The sequence below is a fragment of the Arachis stenosperma genome, chromosome 10, assembly GCF_014773155.1.
Source record: "Arachis stenosperma cultivar V10309 chromosome 10, arast.V10309.gnm1.PFL2, whole genome shotgun sequence".
Taxonomy (NCBI): Eukaryota; Viridiplantae; Streptophyta; class Magnoliopsida; order Fabales; family Fabaceae; genus Arachis; species Arachis stenosperma.
In genome coordinates this window covers 38,173,185-38,191,587 of record NC_080386.1, presented here as the reverse complement: position 1 = coordinate 38,191,587, position 18,403 = coordinate 38,173,185, and the positions used below count along the sequence as shown (strand labels likewise).

Sequence of the window (18,403 nt, the reverse complement as noted above, 5' to 3'; positions counted from 1 at the left end):
AGAGGGGGAGGAGTGGTGTTTAGGTTGTGTGAAAATGAAGGGGTGAAGAAGGGTTTATATAGGAGTGAGGGGAGGGGTAGGGTTCGGCCATTAGGAGTGGGTTTGGGTGGGAAAGTGGTTTGAATTTGAATGGTGAGGTAGGTGGGGTTTTATGAAGGATGGATGTGAGTGGTGAAGAAAAAGATGGGATTTGATAGGTGAAGGGTTTTTGGGGAAGATGTATTGAGGTGATTGGTGAATGGGTGAAGAAGAAGAGAGAGTGGTGGGTTGGTGGGGATCCTGTGGGGTCCACAGATCCTGAGGTGTCAAGGAAAAGTCATCCCTGCACCAAATGGCATGCAAAAACACGTTTTGTGCCAAATCTGGCGTTAAACGCCGGGCTGGTGCCCATTTCTGGCGTTTAACGCCAGGTTCTTGCCCTTTTCTGGCGTTTAACGCCAGTCTGGTGCCCCTTTCTGGCGTTAAACGCCCAGAATGGTGCCAGACTGGGCGTTAAACGCCCAACTGCTAGCCTTACTGGCGTTTAAACGCCAGTAGGTTCTTCCTCCAGGGTGTGCTGTTTTTCTTCCTGTTTTTCATTCTGTTTTTGCTTTTTCAATTGATTTTGTGACTTCTTATGATCATCAACCTACAAGAAATATAAAATAACAAAAGAAAATAGAAAAAATATAACATTGGGTTGCCTCCCAACAAGCGCTTCTTTAATGTCAGTAGCTTGACAGATGGCTCTCATGGAGCCTCACATTTTCTCAGAGCAATGTTGGAACCTCCCAACACCAAACTTAGAGTTTGAATGTGGGGGTTCAACACCAAACTTAGAGTTTGGTTGTGGCCTCCCAACACCAAACTTAGAGTTTGACTGTGGGGGCTCTGTTTGACTCTGAGTTGAGAGAAGCTCTTCATGCTTCCTCTCCATGGTGACAGAGGGGTATCCTTGAGCCTTAAACACAAAAGATTCTTCATTCACTTGAATGATCAGTTCACCTCCATCAACATCAATCACAGCCTTGGCTGTGGCTAGGAAGGGTCTGCCAAGGATGATGGTTTCATCCATGCACTTCTCAGTCTCTAGGACTATGAAATCAGCAGGGATGTAATGGTCTTCAATCTTCACCAAAACATCCTCTACAAGTCCATAAGCTTGTTTTCTTGAGTTGTCTGCCATCTCTAGTGAGATTCTTGCAGCTTGTACCTCAAAGATCCCTAGCTTCTCCATTACAGAGAGAGGCATGAGGTTTACACTTGACCCTAAGTCACACAGAGCCTTCTTGAAGGTCATGGTGCCTATGGTGCAAGGTATGGAAAACTTTCCAGGTTCTTGTCTCTTTTGAGGTAATCTCTGCCTAGACAAGTCATCCAGTTCTTTGGTGAGCAAAGGAGGTTCATCCTCCCAAGTCTCATTTCCAAATAACTTGTCATTTAGCTTCATGATTGCTCCAAGGTATTTAGCAACTTGCTCTTCAGTGACATACTCATCCTCTTCAGAGGAAGAATACTCATCAGAGCTCATGAAAGGCAGAAGTAAGTCCAATGGAATCTCTATGGTCTCATTTTGAGCCTCAGATTCCCATGGTTCCTCATTAGGGAACTCATTGGAGGCTAGTGCACGCCCATTGAGGTCTTCCTCAGTGGCGTTCACTTCCTCTCTCTCCTCTCCAAATTCGGCCATGTTGATGGCCTTGCACTCTCCTTTTGGGTTTTCTTCTGTATTGCTTGGGAGAGTACTAGGAGGGAGTTCAGTAACTTTCTTGCTCAGCTATCCCACTTGTGCCTCCAAATTCCTAATGGAGGATCTTGTTTCAGTCATGAAACTTTGAGTGGTTTTGATTAGATCAGAGACCATGGTTGCTAAGTCAGAGGGGTCCTGCTTAGAACTCTCTGTCTGTTGCTGAGAAGATGATGGAAACGGCTTGCCATTGCTAAACCTGTTTCTTCCACCATTATTGTTGAAACCTTGTTGAGGTCTCTCTTGATTCTTCCATGAGAAATTCGGGTGATTTCTCCAAGAAGAATTGTAGGTGTTTCCATAGGGTTCTCCTAGGTAATTCACCTCTTCCATTGAAGGGTTCTCAGGATCATAAGCTTCTTCTTTAGATGAAGCATCCTTAGTACTGCTTGGTGCATTTTGCATTCCAGACAGACTTTGAGAAATCAAATTGACTTGTTGAGTCAACATCTTGTTCTGAGCCAGAATGGCATTCAGAGTATCAATCCCAAGAACTCCTTTCTTCTGACTTGTCCCATTGTTCACAGGATTCCTTTCAGAAGTGTACATGAATTGGTTATTTGCAACCATTTCAATTAGCTCTTGAGCTTCTGTAGGCATCTTCTTCAGATGAAGAGATCCTCCAGCAAAGCTATCCAAAAACATCTTGGATAGTTCAGAGAGACCATCATAGAAAATACCTATGATGCTCCATTCAGAAAGCATGTCAGAAGGACATTTTCTGATTAATTGTTTGTATCTTTCCCAAGCTTCATAGAGGGATTCTCCTTCCTTCTGTCTGAAGGTTTGGACTTCCACTCTAAGCTTACTCAATTTTTGAGGTGGAAAGAACTTTGCCAAGAAGGCATTGACTAGCTTTTCCCATGAGTCCAGGCTTTCTTTAGGTTGTGAGTCCAACCATGTCCTAGCTCTGTCTCTTACAGCAAAAGGGAATAGCATAAGTCTGTAGACCTCAGGGTCAACCCCATTAGTCTTAACAGTGTCACAGATTTGCAAGAATTCAGCTAAGAACTGATGAGGATCTTCCAATGGAAGTCCATGGAACTTGCAATTCTGTTGCATTAGAGAAACTAATTGAGGCTTAAGCTCAAAGTTGTTTGCTCCAATGGCAGGGATAGAGATGCTTCTCCCATAGAAGTCGGGAGTAGGTGCAGTAAAGTCACCCAGCACCTTCCTTGCATTGTTGTTGTTGTTGTTGTTTTCGGCTGCCATGGTTTCTTCTTCTTTGAAGATTTCTGTCAGGTCCTCTACAGAGAGTTGTGCCTTAGCTTCTCTTAGCTTTCACTTTAAGGTCCTTTCAGGTTCAGGGTCAGCTTCAACAAGAATGCTTTTGTCTTTGCTCCTGCTCATATGAAAGAGAAGAGAACAAGAAAGTGTGGAATCCTCTATGTCACAGTTTAGAGATTCCTTGAGGTGTCAGAGGAACAGAAAAATAGAAGGAAGAAGTAGAGAATTCGAACTTAATTAGATAGAGTTCGAATTGTGCATTGAGAAGGAGTGATACTCCATAAATAGAAGGATGTGGGAAGAGAGGAAGAAATTTTCGAAAATCAAGTGAAATATTTTGAAAACATTTTTTTAAAAAAAAATTTAATTAATTTTCGAAAACCAAGAGTGAGAAAGAGATCAAGTAATTTTTTTGAAAAAGATTTTTGAAATTAGAAATCAAAAAGATATGATTTGAAAACTATTTTGAAAAAGATGTGATTAAAAAGATATGATTGAAAAGTTATGGTTTTAAAAAGATATGATTGAAAAGATATGATTTTGAAAACAATTTAAAAAGATTTGATTTTAAAAATTAATGACTTGCCTAACAAGAAAAGATATGATTCAAACATTAAACCTTTCTCAACAGAAAAGGCAACATACTTAAAATGTTCAATCAAATCATTAATTGTTAGTAAGTATCTTTGAAAAAGGAAAGAAATTGATTTTGAAAACATTTGATTGAAAAGATATGATTTGAAAAAGATTTGATTTTGAAAAACTTTGAAAACTTGAAAAAAAATTGATTTTGAAAACAAAATCCTCCCCCTTGTGCCATCCTGGCGTTAAACGCCCAGAATGGTGCACATTCTGGCGTTTAACGCCCAATGCACTACCTTTTTGGGCGTTAAACGCCCAACCAGGTACCCTGGCTGGCGTTTAAACGCCAGTCTGTCCTTCTTCACTGGGCGTTTTGAACGCCCAGTTTTTTTCTGTGTAATTCCTCTGCTGCATGTTCTGAATCTTCAGTTCCCTGTACTATTGACTTGAAAATAGAACCAAGATCAATTAAACAATGCATGCAAGACACCAAACATAAAATTAGACACTAGACTCAAACAAGAAACATAAAATATTTTTGGTTTTTATGATTTTTATAATTTTTTTTTTGTGCTTTTTCGAAAATTATATGAAAATAGAAAATAAAGGTTTCAGAATTCTCAATTTGGATTCCAGGAATCATTGCAATGTTAGTCTAAGACTCCGGTCCAGGAATTAGACATGGCTTCACAGCCAGCCAAGCTTTCAAAGAAAGCTTCGGTCCAAAACACTAGACATGGCCAATGGCCAGCCTAAGCCTTAGCAGATCATTGCTCCAATAGCAAGATTGATAGGAACCAACAAGCTCTTGTGATGATAGGTTGAAACCTCGGTCCAATTAGATTAGACATGGCTTCTCAGCCAGCCAGACTTCAACAGATCATCATGAAACACTAGAACTCATTCTTAAGAACTCTGAAGAAAAATACCTAACTAAGCAACAAGATGAACCGTCAGTTGTCCATACTCAAAACAATCCCCGGCAACGGCGCCAAAAACTTGGTGCGCGAAATTGTGATCACTACACAACTTTGCACAACTAACCAGCAAGTGCACTGGGTCGTCCAAGTAATACCTTACGTGAGTAAGGGTCGATCCCACGGAGATTGTTGGTATGAAGCAAGCTATGGTCACCTTGTAGATCTTAGTCAGGCAGACTCAAATGGGTATAAATGATGAATAAAACATAAAGATAAAGATAGAGATACTTATGTATATCATTGGTGAGAGCTTCAGATAAGCGTATGAAGATGCTTGGTCCCTTCCGTCTCTCTGCTTTCCTAATGTCTTCATCGAATCCTTCTTACTCCTTTCCATGGCAAGCTTATGCAAGGGTTTCACCGTTGTCAGTGGCTACCTCCCATCCTCTCATTGGAAATGTTCAACGCACCCTGTCACGGCACGGCTATCCATCTGTCGGTTCTCAATCAGGCCGGAATAGAATCCAGTGATTCTTTTGCGTCTGTCACTAACGCCCCGCCCTCAGGAGTTTGAAGCACGTCACAGTCATTCAATCATTGAATCCTACTCAGAATACCACAGACAAGGTTAGACCTTCCGGATTCTCTTGAATGCCGCCATCAGTTCTTGCCTATACCACGAAGATTCCGGTTAAAGAATCCAAGAGATATCCACCCAATCTAAGGTAGAATGGAGGTGGTTGTCAGTCACACGTTCATAGGTGAGAATGATGATGAGTGTCACGGATCATCACATTCATCAAGTTGAAGAACAAGTGATATCTTGGAACAAGAACAAGCAGAATTGAATAGAAGAACAATAGTAATTGCATTAATACTCGAGGTACAGCAGAGCTCCACACCTTAATCTATGGTGTGTAGAAACTCCACCGTTGAAAATACATAAGAACAAGAGTGATCATTGGTTTCGGCCCCAGAGAGGGAACCAGAAGAACCAAGATGAAAATACAATAGTAAAAGGTCCTACTTATAGGGAACTAGTAGCTTAAGAATTACAAAGATGAGTAAATGACATAAAAATCCACTTCTGGGCCCACTTGGTGTGTGCTTGGGCTGAGCAATGAAGCATTTTTCGTGTAGAGACTCTTCTTGGAGTTAAACGCCAGCTTTTATGCCAGTTTGGGCGTTTAACTCCCATTTTGGTGCCAGTTCCGGCGTTTAACGCTGGGAATTCTGAAGGTGACTTTGAACGCCGGTTTGGGCCATCAAATCTTGAAAAAAGTATGGACTATCATATATTGCTGGAAAGCCCAGGATGTCTACTTTCCAACGCCGTTGAGAGCGCGCCAATTGGGTCTCTGTAGCTCCAGAAAATCTACTTCGAGTGCAGGGAGGTCAGAATCCAACAGCATCTGCAGTCCTTTTCAGTCTCTGGATCAGATTTTTGCTCAGGTCCCTCAATTTCAGCCAGAAAATACCTGAAATCACAGAAAAACACACAAACTCATAGTAAAGTCCAGAAAAGTGAATTTTAACTAAAAACTAATAAAAATATACTAAAAACTAACTAGATCATACTAAAAACATACTAAAAACAATGCCAAAAAGCGTACAAATTATCCGCTCATCACAACACCAAACTTAAATTGTTGCTTGTCCCCAAGCAACTGAAAATCAAATAAGATAAAAAGAAGAGAATATGCAATGAACTCCAAAAACATCTATGAAGATCAGTATCAATTAGATGAGCGGGACTTTTAGCTTTTTGCCTCCGAATAGTTTTGGCATCTCACTCTATCCTTTGAAATTCAGAATGATTGGCTTCTTTAGGAACTCAGAATCCAGATAGTGTTATTGATTCTCCTAGTTAAGTATGATGATTCTTGAACACAGCTACTTATTGAGTCTTGGCTGTGGCCCAAAGCACTCTGTCTTCCAGTATTACCACCGGATACATACATGCCACAGACACATAATTGGGTGAACCTTTTCAGATTGTGACTCAGCTTTGCTAAAGTCCCCAATTAGAGGTGTCCAGGGTTCTTAAGCACACTCTTTTTGCCTTGGATCACACTTTATTTCTTTTTTTCTTTCTTTTTCTTTTTCTCTTTTTTCCCCCTTTTTTTTCGCTTTTTTTTTTTTTGTATTCACTGCTTTTTCTTGCTTCAAGAATCATTTTTATGATTTTTCAGATCCTTAGTAACATGTCTCCTTTTTCATCATTCTTTCAAGAGCCAACATTCATGAACCACAAATTCAAAAGACATATGCACTGTTTAAGCATACATTCAGAAGACAAAAGTGTTGCCACCACATCAAAATAATCAATCTGTTATAAAATTTAAAATTCATGCAATTTTTTTCTTTTTTTCAATTAAGAACATTGTTTATTTAAGAAAGGTGATGGATTCATAGGACATTCATAACTTTAAGGCATAGACACTAATGATCATAAGACACAAACATGGACAAACATAAAGCATAAATTTTCGAAAAACCAAGAAAATAAAGAACAAGGAGATTAAAGAACGGGTCCACCTTAGTGATGGCGGCTTGTTCTTCCTCTTGAAGGTCTTATGGAGTGCTTGAGCTCCTCAATGTCTCTTCCTTGTCTTTGTTGCTCCTCTCTCATGATTCTTTGATCTTCTCTAATTTCATGGAGGAGGATGGAATGTTCTTGGTGCTCCACCCTTAGTTGTCCCATGTTAGAACTCAATTCTCCTAGGGAGGTGTTCAGTTGCTCCCAATAGTCTTGTGGAGGAAAGTGCATCCCTTGAGGCATCTCAGGGATCTCATGATGAGAGGGGTCTCTTGTTTGCTCCATCCTTTTCTTAGTGATGGGCTTGTCCTCATCAATGAGGATGTCTCCCTCTATGTCAACTCCAACTGAATAACAGAGGTGACAAATGAGATGAGGAAAGGCTAACCTTGCTAAGGTAGAAGACTTGTCCGCCACCTTATAGAGTTCTTGGGCTATAACCTCATGAACTTCTACTTCCTCTCCAATCATGATGCTATGGATCATGATGGCCCGGTCTAGAGTAACTTCAGACCGGTTGCTAGTGGGAATGATTGAGCGTTGGATAAACTCCAACCATCCTCTAGCCATGGGCTTGAGGTCATGCCTTCTCAATTGAACCGGCTTCCCTCTTGAATCTCTCTTCCATTGGGCGCCCTCTTCACAAATGTCAGTGAGGACTTGGTCCAACCTTTGATCAAAGTTGACCCTTCTAGTGTAAGGATGTTCATCTCCTTGCATCATAGGCAAGTTGAATGCTAACCTTACATTTTCTGGACTAAAATCCAAGTATTTCCCCCGAACCATAGTAATCCAATTCTTTGGGTTCGGGTTCACACTTTGATCATGGCTCTTGGTGATCCATGCATTGGCATAGAACTCTTGAACCATTAAGATTCCGACTTGTTGAATGAGGTTGGTAAGAACTTCCCAACCTCTTCTTCGGATCTCATGTTGGATCTCCGGATATTCACTCTTTTTGAGTGAAAAAGGGACCTCGGGGATCACCTTCTTCAAGGCCACAACTTCATAGAAGTGGTCTTGATGCACCCTTGAGATGAATCTCTCCATCTCCCATGACTCGGAGGTGGAAGCTTTTGCCTTCCCTTTCCTCTTTCTAGAGGTTTCTCCGGCCTTGGATGCCATAAATGGTTATGGAAAAACAAAAAGCAATGCTTTTACCACACCAAACTTAAAAGGTTTGCTCGTCCTCGAGCAAAAGAAGAAAGAAGAGAGTAGAAGAAGAAGAAATGAGGAAGAAGGGAATGGCTTTGTGTTCGGCCAAAGAGGGGAAGGAGTGGTGTTTAGGTTGTGTGAAAATGAAGGGGTGAAGAAGGGTTTATATAGGAGTGAGGGGAGGGGTAGGGTTCGGCTATTAGGGGGGGTTTGGGTGGGAAAGTGGTTTGAATTTGAATGGTGAGGTAGGTGGGGTTTTATGAAGGATGGATGTGAGTGGTGGAGAGAAAGATGGGATTTGATAGGTGAAGGGTTTTTGGGGAAGAGGTATTGAGGTGATTGGTGAATGGGTGAAGAAGAGAGAGAGTGGTGGGGTTGGTTGGGGATCCTGTGGGGTCCACAAATCCTGAGGTGTCAAGGAAAAGTCATCCCTGCACCAAATGGCATGCAAAAACACGTTTTGTGCCAAATCTGGCGTTAAACGCCGGGCTGGTGCCCATTTCTGGCGTTTAACGCCAGGTTCTTGCCCTTTTATGGCGTTTAACGCCAGTCTGGTGCCCCTTTCTGGCGTTAAACGCCCAGAATGGTGCCAGACTGGGCGTTAAACGCCCAACTGCTAGCCTTACTGGCGTTTAAACGCCAGTAGGTTCTTCCTCCAGGGTGTGCTGTTTTTCTTCCTGTTTTTCATTCTGTTTTTGCTTTTTCAATTGATTTTGTGACTTCTTATGATCATCAACCTACAAAAAATATAAAATAACAAAAGAAAATAGATAAAATATAACATTGGGTTGCCTCCCAACAAGCGCTTCTTTAATTTCAGTAGCTTGACAGATGGCTCTCATGGAGCCTCACAGATACTCAGAGCAATGCTGGAACCTCCCAACACCAAACTTAGAGTTTGAATGTGGGGGTTCAACACCAAACTTAGAGTTTGGTTGTGGCCTCCCAACACCAAACTTAGATTTGGACTGTGGGGGCTATGTTTGACTCTGACTTGAGAGAAGCTCTTCATGCTTCCTCTCCATGGTGACAGAGGGATATCCTTGAGCCTTAAACACAAAGGATTCTTCATTCACTTGAATGATCAGATCACCTCTATCAACATCAATCACAGCCTTGGCTGTGGCTAGGAAGGGTCTGCCAAGGATGATGGTTTCATCCATGCACTTCCCAGTCTCTAGGACTATGAAATCAGCAGGGATGTAATGGTCTTCAATCTTCACCAAAACATCCTCTACAAGTCCATAAGCTTGTTTTCTTGAGTTGTCTGCCATCTCTAGTGAGATTCTTGCAGCTTGTACCTCAAAGATCCCTAGCTTCTTCATTACAGAGAGAGGCATGAGGTTTACACTTGACCCTAAGTCACACAGAGCCTTCTTGAAGGTCATGGTGCCTATGGTGCAAGGTATGGAAAACTTCCCAGGATCTTGTCTCTTTTGAGGTAATCTCTGCCTAGACAAGTCATCCAGTTCTTTGGTGAGCAAAGGAGGTTCATTCTCCCAAGTCTCATTACCAAATAACTTGTCATTTAGCTTCATGATTGCTCCAAGGTATTTAGCAACTTGCTCTTCAGTGACATACTCATCCTCTTTAGAGGAAGAATACTCATCAGAGCTCATGAAAGGCAGAAGTAAGTCCAATGGAATCTCTATGGTCTCATTTTGAGCCTCAGATTCCCATGGTTCCTCATTAGGGAACTCATTGGAGGCTAGTGCACGCCCATTGAGGTCTTCCTCAGTGGCGTTCACTTCCTCTCCCTCCTCTCCAAATTCGGCCATGTTGATGGCCTTGCACTCTCCTTTTGGGTTTTCTTCTGTATTGCTTGGGAGAGTACTAGGAGGGAGTTCAGTAACTTTCTTGCTCAGCTGTCCCACTTGTGCCTCCAAATTCCTAATGGAGGATCTTGTTTCAGTCATGAAACTTTGAGTGGTTTTGATTAGATCAGAGACCATGGTTGCTAAGTCAGAGGGGTCCTGCTTAGAACTCTCTGTCTGTTGCTGAGAAGATGATGGAAACGGCTTGCCATTGCTAAACCTGTTTCTTCCACCATTATTGTTGAAACCTTGTTGAGGTCTCTCTTGATTCTTCCATGAGAAATTCGGGTGATTTCTGCATGAAGAATTGTAGGTGTTTCCATAGGGTTCTCCTAGGTAATTCACCTCTTCCATTGAAGGGTTCTCAGGATCATAAGCTTCTTCTTCAGATGAAGCATCCTTAGTACTGCTTGGTGCATTTTGCATTCCAAACAGACTTTGAGAAATCAAATTGACTTGCTGAGTCAATATCTTGTTCTGAGCCAGAATGGCATTCAGAGTATCAATCTCAAGAACTCCTTTCTTCTGGCTTGTCCCATTGTTCACAGGATTCCTTTCAGAAGTGTACATGAATTGGTTATTTGCAACCATTTCAATTAGCTCTTGAGCTTCTGTAGGCGTCTTCTTCAGATGAAGAGATCCTCCAGCAGAGCTATCCAAAGACATCTTGGACAGTTCAGAGAGACCATCATAGAAAATACCTATGATGCTCCATTCAGAAAGCATGTCAGATGGACATTTTCTGATCAATTGTTTGTATCTTTCCCAAGCTTCATAGAGGGATTCTCCATCCTTCTGTCTGAAGGTTTGGACTTCCACTCTAAGCTTACTCAATTTTTGAGGTGGAAAGAACTTCGCCAAGAAGGCATTGACTAGCTTTTCCCATGAGTCCAGGCTTTCTTTAGGTTGTGAGTCCAACCATGTCCTAGCTCTGTCTCTTACAGCAAAAGGGAATAGCATAAGTCTGTAGACCTCAGGGTCAACCCCATTAGTCTTGACAGTGTCACAGATTTGCAAGAATTCAACTAAGAACTGATGAGGATCTTCCAATGGAAGTCCATGGAACTTGCAATTCTGTTGCATTAGAGAAACTAATTGAGGCTTAAGCTCAAAGTTGTTTGCTCCAATGGCAGGGATAGAGATGCTTCTCCCATAGAAGTCGGGAGTAGGTGCAGTAAAGTCACCCAGCACCTTCCTTGCATTGTTGTTGTTGTTGTTGTTTTCGGCTGCCATGGTTTCTTCTTCTTTGAAGATTTCTGTCAGGTCCTCTACAGAGAGTTGTGCCTTAGCTTCTCTTAGCTTTCGCTTTAAGGTCCTTTCAGGTTCAGGGTCAGCTTCAACAAGAATGCTTTTGTCTTTGCTCCTGCTCATATGAAAGAGAAGAGAACAAGAAAGTGTGGAATCCTCTATGTCACAGTTTAGAGATTCCTTGAGGTGTCAGAGGAACAGAAAAATAGAATGAAGAAGTAGAGAATTCGAACTTAATTAGATAGAGTTCGAATTGTGCATTGAGAAGGAGTGATACTCCATAAATAGAAGGATGTGGGAAGAGAGGAAGAAATTTTCGAAAATCAAGTGAAATATTTTGAAAACATTTTTTTAAAAAAAATTTAATTAATTTTCGAAAACCAAGAGTGAGAAAGAGATCAAGTAATTTTTTTGAAAAAGATTTTTGAAATTAGAAATCAAAAAAATATGATTTGAAAACTATTTTGAAAAAGATGTGATTAAAAAGATATGATTGAAAAGTTATGGTTTTAAAAAGATATGATTGAAAAGATATGATTTTGAAAACAATTTAAAAAGATTTGATTTTAAAAATTAATGACTTGCCTAACAAGAAAAGATATGATTCAAACATTAAACCTTTCTCAACAGAAAAGGCAACATACTTAAAATGTTCAATCAAATCATTAATTGTTAGTAAGTATCTTTGAAAAAGGAAAGAAATTGATTTTGAAAACATTTGATTGAAAAGATATGATTTGAAAAAGATTTGATTTTGAAAAACTTTGAAAACTTGAAAAAAAATTGATTTTGAAAACAAAATCCTCCCCCTTGTGCCATCCTGGCGTTAAACGCCCAGAATGGTGCACATTCTGGCGTTTAACGCCCAATGCACTACCTTTTTGGGCGTTAAACGCCCAACCAGGTACCCTGGCTGGCGTTTAAACGCCAGTCTGTCCTTCTTCACTGGGCGTTTTGAATGCCCAGTTTTTTTTCTGTGTAATTCCTCTGCTGCATGTTCTAAATCTTCAGTTCCCTGTACTATTGACTTGAAAATAGAACCAAGATCAATTAAACAATGCATGCAAGACACCAAACTTAAAATTAGACACTAGACTCAAACAAGAAACATAAAATATTTTTGGTTTTTATGATTTTTATAATTTTTTTGTGCTTTTTCAAAAATTATATGAAAATAGAAAATAAAGGTTTCAGAATTCTCAATTTGGATTCCAGGAATCATTGCAATGTTAGTCTAAGACTCCGGTCCAGGAATTAGACATGGCTTCACAGCCAGCCAAGCTTTCAAAGAAAGCTTCGGTCCAAAACACTAGACATGGCCAATGGCCAGCCAAGCCTTAGCAGATCATTGCTCCAATAGCAAGATTGATAGAAATCAACAGGCTCTTGTGATGATAAGTTGAAACCTCGGTCCAATAAGATTAGACATGGCTTCTCAGCCAGCCAGATTTCAACAGATCATCATGAAACACTAGAATTTATTCTCAAGAACTCTGAAGAAAAATACCTAATCTAAGCAACAAGATGAACCGTCAGTTGTCCATACTCAAAACAATCCCCGGCAACGGCGCCAAAAACTTGGTGCGCGAAATTGTGATCACTAAACAACTTTGCACAACTAACCAGCAAGTGCACTGGGTCGTCCAAGTAATACCTTACGTGAGTAAGGGTCGATCCCACGGAGATTGTTGGTATGAAGCAAGCTATGGTCACCTTGTAAATCTTAGTCAGGCAGACTCAAATGGGTATAGATGATGAATAAAACATAAAGATAAAGATAGAGATACTTATGTATATCATTGGTGAGAACTTCAGATAAGCGTATGAAGATACTTTCCCTTCCGTCTCTCTGCTTTCCTACTGTCTTCATCCAATCCTTCTTACTCCTTTCCATGGCAAGCTTATGCAAGGGTTTCACCGTTGTCAGTGGCTACCTCCCATCCTCTCATTGGAAATGTTCAACGCACCCTGTCACGGCACGGCTATCCATCTGTCGGTTCTCAATCAGGCCGGAATAGAATCCAGTGATTCTTTTGCGTCTGTCACTAACGCCCCGCCTTCAGGAGTTTGAAGCACGTCACAGTCATTCAATCATTGAATCCTACTCAGAATACCACAGACAAGGTTAGACCTTCCGGATTCTCTTGAATGCCGCCATCAGTTCTTGCCTATACCACGAAGATTCCGGTTAAAGAATCCAAGAGATATCCACCCAATCTAAGGTAGAACGGAGGTGGTTGTCAGTCACACGTTCATAGGTGAGAATGATGATGAGTGTCACGGATCATCACATTCATCAAGTTGAAGAACAAGTGATATCTTGGAACAAGAACAAGCAGAATTGAATAGAAGAACAATAGTAATTGCATTAATACTCGAGGTACAGCAGAGCTCCACACCTTAATCTATGGTGTGTAGAAACTCCACCGTTGAAAATACATAAGAACAAGAGTGATCATTGGTTTCGTCCCCAGAGAGGAAACCAGAAGAACCAAGATGAAAATACAATAGTAAAAGGTCCTACTTATAGGGAACTAGTAGCTTAAGAATTACAAAGATGAGTAAATGACATAAAAATCCACTTCTGGGCCCACTTGGTGTGTGCTTGGGCTGAGCAATGAAGCATTTTTCGTGTAGAGACTCTTCTTGGAGTTAAACGCCAGCTTTTATGCCAGTTTGGGCGTTTAACTCCCATTTTGGTGCCAGTTCCGGCGTTTAACGCTGGGAATTCTGAAGGTGTCTTTGAACGCCGGTTTGGGCCATCAAATATTGAGCAAAGTATGGACTATCATATATTGCTGGAAAGCCCAGGATGTCTACTTTCCAACGCCGTTGAGAGCGCGCCAATTGGACTTCTGTAGCTCCATAAAATCCACTTCGAGTGCAGGGAGGTCAGAATCCAACAGCATCTGCAGTCCTTTTCAGTCTCTGGATCAGATTTTTGCTCAGGTCCCTCAATTTCAGCCAGAAAATACCTGAAATCACAGAGAAACACACAAACTCATAGTAAAGTCCAGAAAAGTGAATTTTAACTAAAAACTAATAAAAATATACTAAAAACTAACTAGATCATACTAAAAACATACTAAAAACAATGCCAAAAAGCGTACAAATTATCCGCTCATCAAAGACCAAATGCTCATTATGCACTCTAAGCACTAATTCACCCACTTCTACATCAATCAGAGATCTTCCCGTGGCTAGGAATGGTCTTCCTAGAATTATAGAGGCATTCTCATCCTCCCCCATGTCAAGAATCACAAAGTCTGCTGGGAGGAAGAACTTACCCACTTTGACCAAGATATTCTCCACTAATCCGTATGCAGGCTTCATAGATTTTTCTACCATTTGTAATGCTATCTTTGTGGGTTATGCCTCTTAGATTTGTAACTTCTTCATCACAGATAAGGGCATTAGATTTATACTCGCCCCCAGATCACATAGGGATTTCTCAAAGGTTGTGCTCCTAATGGTGCATGGAATTTGAAAGCTCCCTAGATCTGGCATCTTCCTTGGCAAGTTATTCTGAATTACAGCACTATATTCCTTAGTCAAGACTATTGTCTCATCTCCCTTTAAAAGCTTTTTCTTTGACAATAGTTCTTTCATGAATTTGACATAGATAGGCATTTTCTCCAAAACCTCAGCAAAAGGAATATTGATTTGTAACTTTCTGAAGACTTCCAAGAACTTTGAAAACTGCTTGTCCTTGGTCTCCTTTTGAAGTCTCTGAGGATACGGCATCTTAGGCTTGTACTCAGGAGCCTTTGGCAATGTAGGATAAGTGTCAAGAGAGTCTGGGAATGGGTTGTCTGCACACTTTGGAGGGGCGTGCTCTACTTCTTCCTTCTTCTCCTATAGAGCTTCTTTTTCAACTAACTCTTCATTGACCTTGGTCTTAGAGCCAGCTACTTTACCACTTCTCAATTGAATAACCTTGAAATCTTCTCCTGGATTTACCACTGTATCACCTTGAAATGTATTTGCAGACCTCTCAAGTATTTGCTTGCTCAGTTGGCCCACTAGCACCTCTAAATTTCTAATGGATGCTCGGGTTTCCTGTATAACTTATGCTTCCGTACTTGCCACTTGTCCACTTATCAAGGTGATAGCCTTGCGTTCCTCTCTTGGATTTGGATTTCTGTTACTAGGAAGGCTATTAGTGGTCCTCTGATCAATTTCATTAACTCTGGTGGCTATTTGACTCATTTGAATCTCTAGGTTCTTCATGGACGCTCTGGTTTCCTGTCTAAAACCTGTCAATATTGCTTCCAAATCATTGTTCTGCTGGACACCGCCCTGAGAACTATTGTTGAAGTTCTGAGGTCTCTGAGGTTGGTCCCTCCATCCAAAATTTGGATGATTTCTCTATCCCTGGTTGTATGTCTTAGAATATGGATCATTGTTGGGATTCCTAGGACCACTCCCCATGTAATTCACCTGTTCAAAAGAAGGTTGAGCATAATCATAATTATCATTTTGCACAAAATTACCTGCCATGTCATAGGAGATTTCTTGTGGTGAATTTTATGTATTGATAGCTGAGACTTGCATGCTACCTATCTGTTGTGTAAGTAGATTTATTTGCTGAGACATCAGCTTGTTCTGAGCAAGAAGAGCATTAACAGCTTCTACTTCCAACACGCCTCTCTTCTGAGGGGTCTCAGAGTTCACCGGGTTCCTGTTAGAAGAGTATAAATATTGGTTGCTAGCAACCAATTCAATAAGCTCAATAGTCTCTTCCAGTGTCTTCTTCTTGTGCAATGAACCTCCTGCAGAATTGTCTAAGCACATCTTGGACATTTCATCCAAGCCTTCATAAAAGATATCTAGTTGAGTCCTTTTGGAGAACATGTCTGGAGGGTATTGCCTAGTCAGTAGCTTGTATCTCTCCCAAGCTTTATACAGAATTTCACTATCCTTCTGCCTGAAGGTCTGAACCTCCACCCTAAGCTTAGTCAGCTTTTTTGGTGGGAAAAATTTAGTGAGAAACTCAGTAACCACCTTTTTCTAAGTATCCAAACTTTCCTTGGGTTGAGAATCTAGCCATAGATTTGCTCCATCCCTCAGAGCAAACGGGAAGAGCATGAGTTTGTACACATCTAGGTTTACTCCATTTGTCTTCACAGTATCACAAATTTGCAGAAAACTAGAAATAAATTGATTTGGGTCTTCGTGGGGAAGACCGTGATACTGGCAGTTTTGTTGTACTAGGGTGACTATTTGTGGCTTCAACTCAAAGTTGTTCGCAGCTATAGGAGGCACCACAATGCTCTTTCCATATAGATCTGCTGTAGGAGCGGAGAAAGAACCAAGTACTCTCTTGTGTTGTTCATTCCCATTCGGGTTTGCCACATTGGCATTATCAGTATTATTTGGATCCATTATGGATTCTGCAACCTTGTAACGTCTTGCTTGTTGTAAACGTCGCCTGAAAGTCCTTTCAGGTTCAGGATCAAAGTCTAAGAGATATTCTTTGTCTCTGTTCCTGCGCATAAACAAATAGAAGACAAGAAAAAATGGGAATCTCTACGTCAGAGTGCAGAGAATTCCCAATGAGGTAACCTGTGTAAAGAAATAAAAATGCTAAATAAAATAAATAAATAAATAGAAAAAATAAAAATAAAAATAACTAGGTGACACCAAACTTAAGTTCAGAAATTAAGAAAAATATTAGTGCTATTTATTTATTTAAAATATTTTCTTTTCGAAAAATTTTTAATTAAAATTTAAATTAAATTAAAACTAAAACGCCTAATCTAAGCAATCAAACAACTGATAGTTGTTAATCACAGTCAATCCCCGGCAACGGCGCCAAAAATTTGGTGCGGTAATTTATAACCCACAAACTAACCGGCAAGTGCACAGGGTCGTACCAAGTAATACCTTACGTGAGTAAGGGTCAATCCCACGAGGATTGATGGACTAAGCAACAATGGTTAAGTGATTGGCTTAGTTAGACAAACAGAAAAGAGTGTTTTGGTATTCAAAGAGCATTAAACAGTAAATTAAGAATTTCATAAAGCAAGCAGCAATGAGTTGGGAATGAAATATGAAGAAAACAGTTAAGGCTTCAGAGTTATCTATTTTTTTGGATTGATTTTTCTTACTAACTATTTTAATCATGCAAGATTTAATTCATGGCAAACTATATGTGACTAGACCCTAATTCCTTAGACCTTCCTAGTCTCCTCTAAAGTTCATTAACTGCCAATTCCTTGGTCAATTAATTCCAATTAGAAAGTGATGATCAAATTCCAATTTATATGCCACAAAAATTCTAATTATCCAAAAATAATGGGATTATATGTCACGTATCCCGTTAAATACAAACAATTAGAAATTCATGATAATATGTTTTCAAACTTTTGTTCAAGTAAAGAGCTTTTCCAAGTTTTACAAGAACTCAATTAGAACATGGGTCATACTTCCGTTTCGTCAAAATTCATAAAATAAAGAATGAAAACAATTATTGAAATATAAATCAAAACATGGATTAAATTAGAAAGATCAAACGAATCAATCCATACAAATAGACAAAGCTCTTAACCTTAACAATGAAGGATTAGTTGCTCATGATTCAGAGAAGAAAATAAGGATTCTGGTAAAATGTACAGAGTTCCAATCTGATGGCCTCTAAATTCCTATTTATAACTAATCCTAATAAATTTAAAACCTAATTATTCAAAATTAAAAATAATATCTTTTCCTAAAAATAAGATTTGAATTTAAATTCGAATTAATTAACAAGTCTTCAGCTGATGGGTGGGGACCACTTGTTTTGTCCATTCTGCAGCTTCTAATCTGTGTTTTCTGGGCTGAAAATTGGGTCAAAACAGCCCAGAAATCGCTCCCAGCATTTTTTCTGCGTTTTCTGCACGTGGCGCATGTCACGCGTACGCGTCAGTCACGCGTACGCGTCGATGGTCTTTTTCGCAAGTCATGCGGATGCGTCGGTCACGCGCACGCGTAGCTGAGCAAATCTTCAATTCATGCGTACGCATCAGTCACGCGCACGCGTCGCCAGGGATACCTCCAAATCACTCGCACGCATCAGGCACACGTGCGCGTCACTCCTTGCTGCCATCTCCTTTGATTCTTGTGCTGCAGAAACTCCATCAAATTCTGCCGATTTCTACCTAAATAGCATCTATATTGGCTAAAAGATAATTAATTCTTTATTAAACTCAAC

The 18,403-nt window shown here is 40.3% G+C and overlaps 2 non-coding genes across 2 annotated transcripts; both read left to right on the top strand.

Moving 5' to 3' along the window:
- Positions 1-2,425: 2,425 nt before the first annotated feature.
- LOC130958543 (small nucleolar RNA R71) lies at positions 2,426-2,533 on the top strand. Its single transcript, XR_009077657.1, has one exon. It is a non-coding gene; the product is annotated as a small nucleolar RNA R71 (small nucleolar RNA).
- An 8,154-nt stretch (positions 2,534-10,687) lies between these two features.
- Positions 10,688-10,791, top strand: LOC130958399 (small nucleolar RNA R71). Its single transcript, XR_009077523.1, has one exon. It is a non-coding gene; the product is annotated as a small nucleolar RNA R71 (small nucleolar RNA).
- The last annotated feature ends 7,612 nt before the right edge of the window (positions 10,792-18,403 follow it).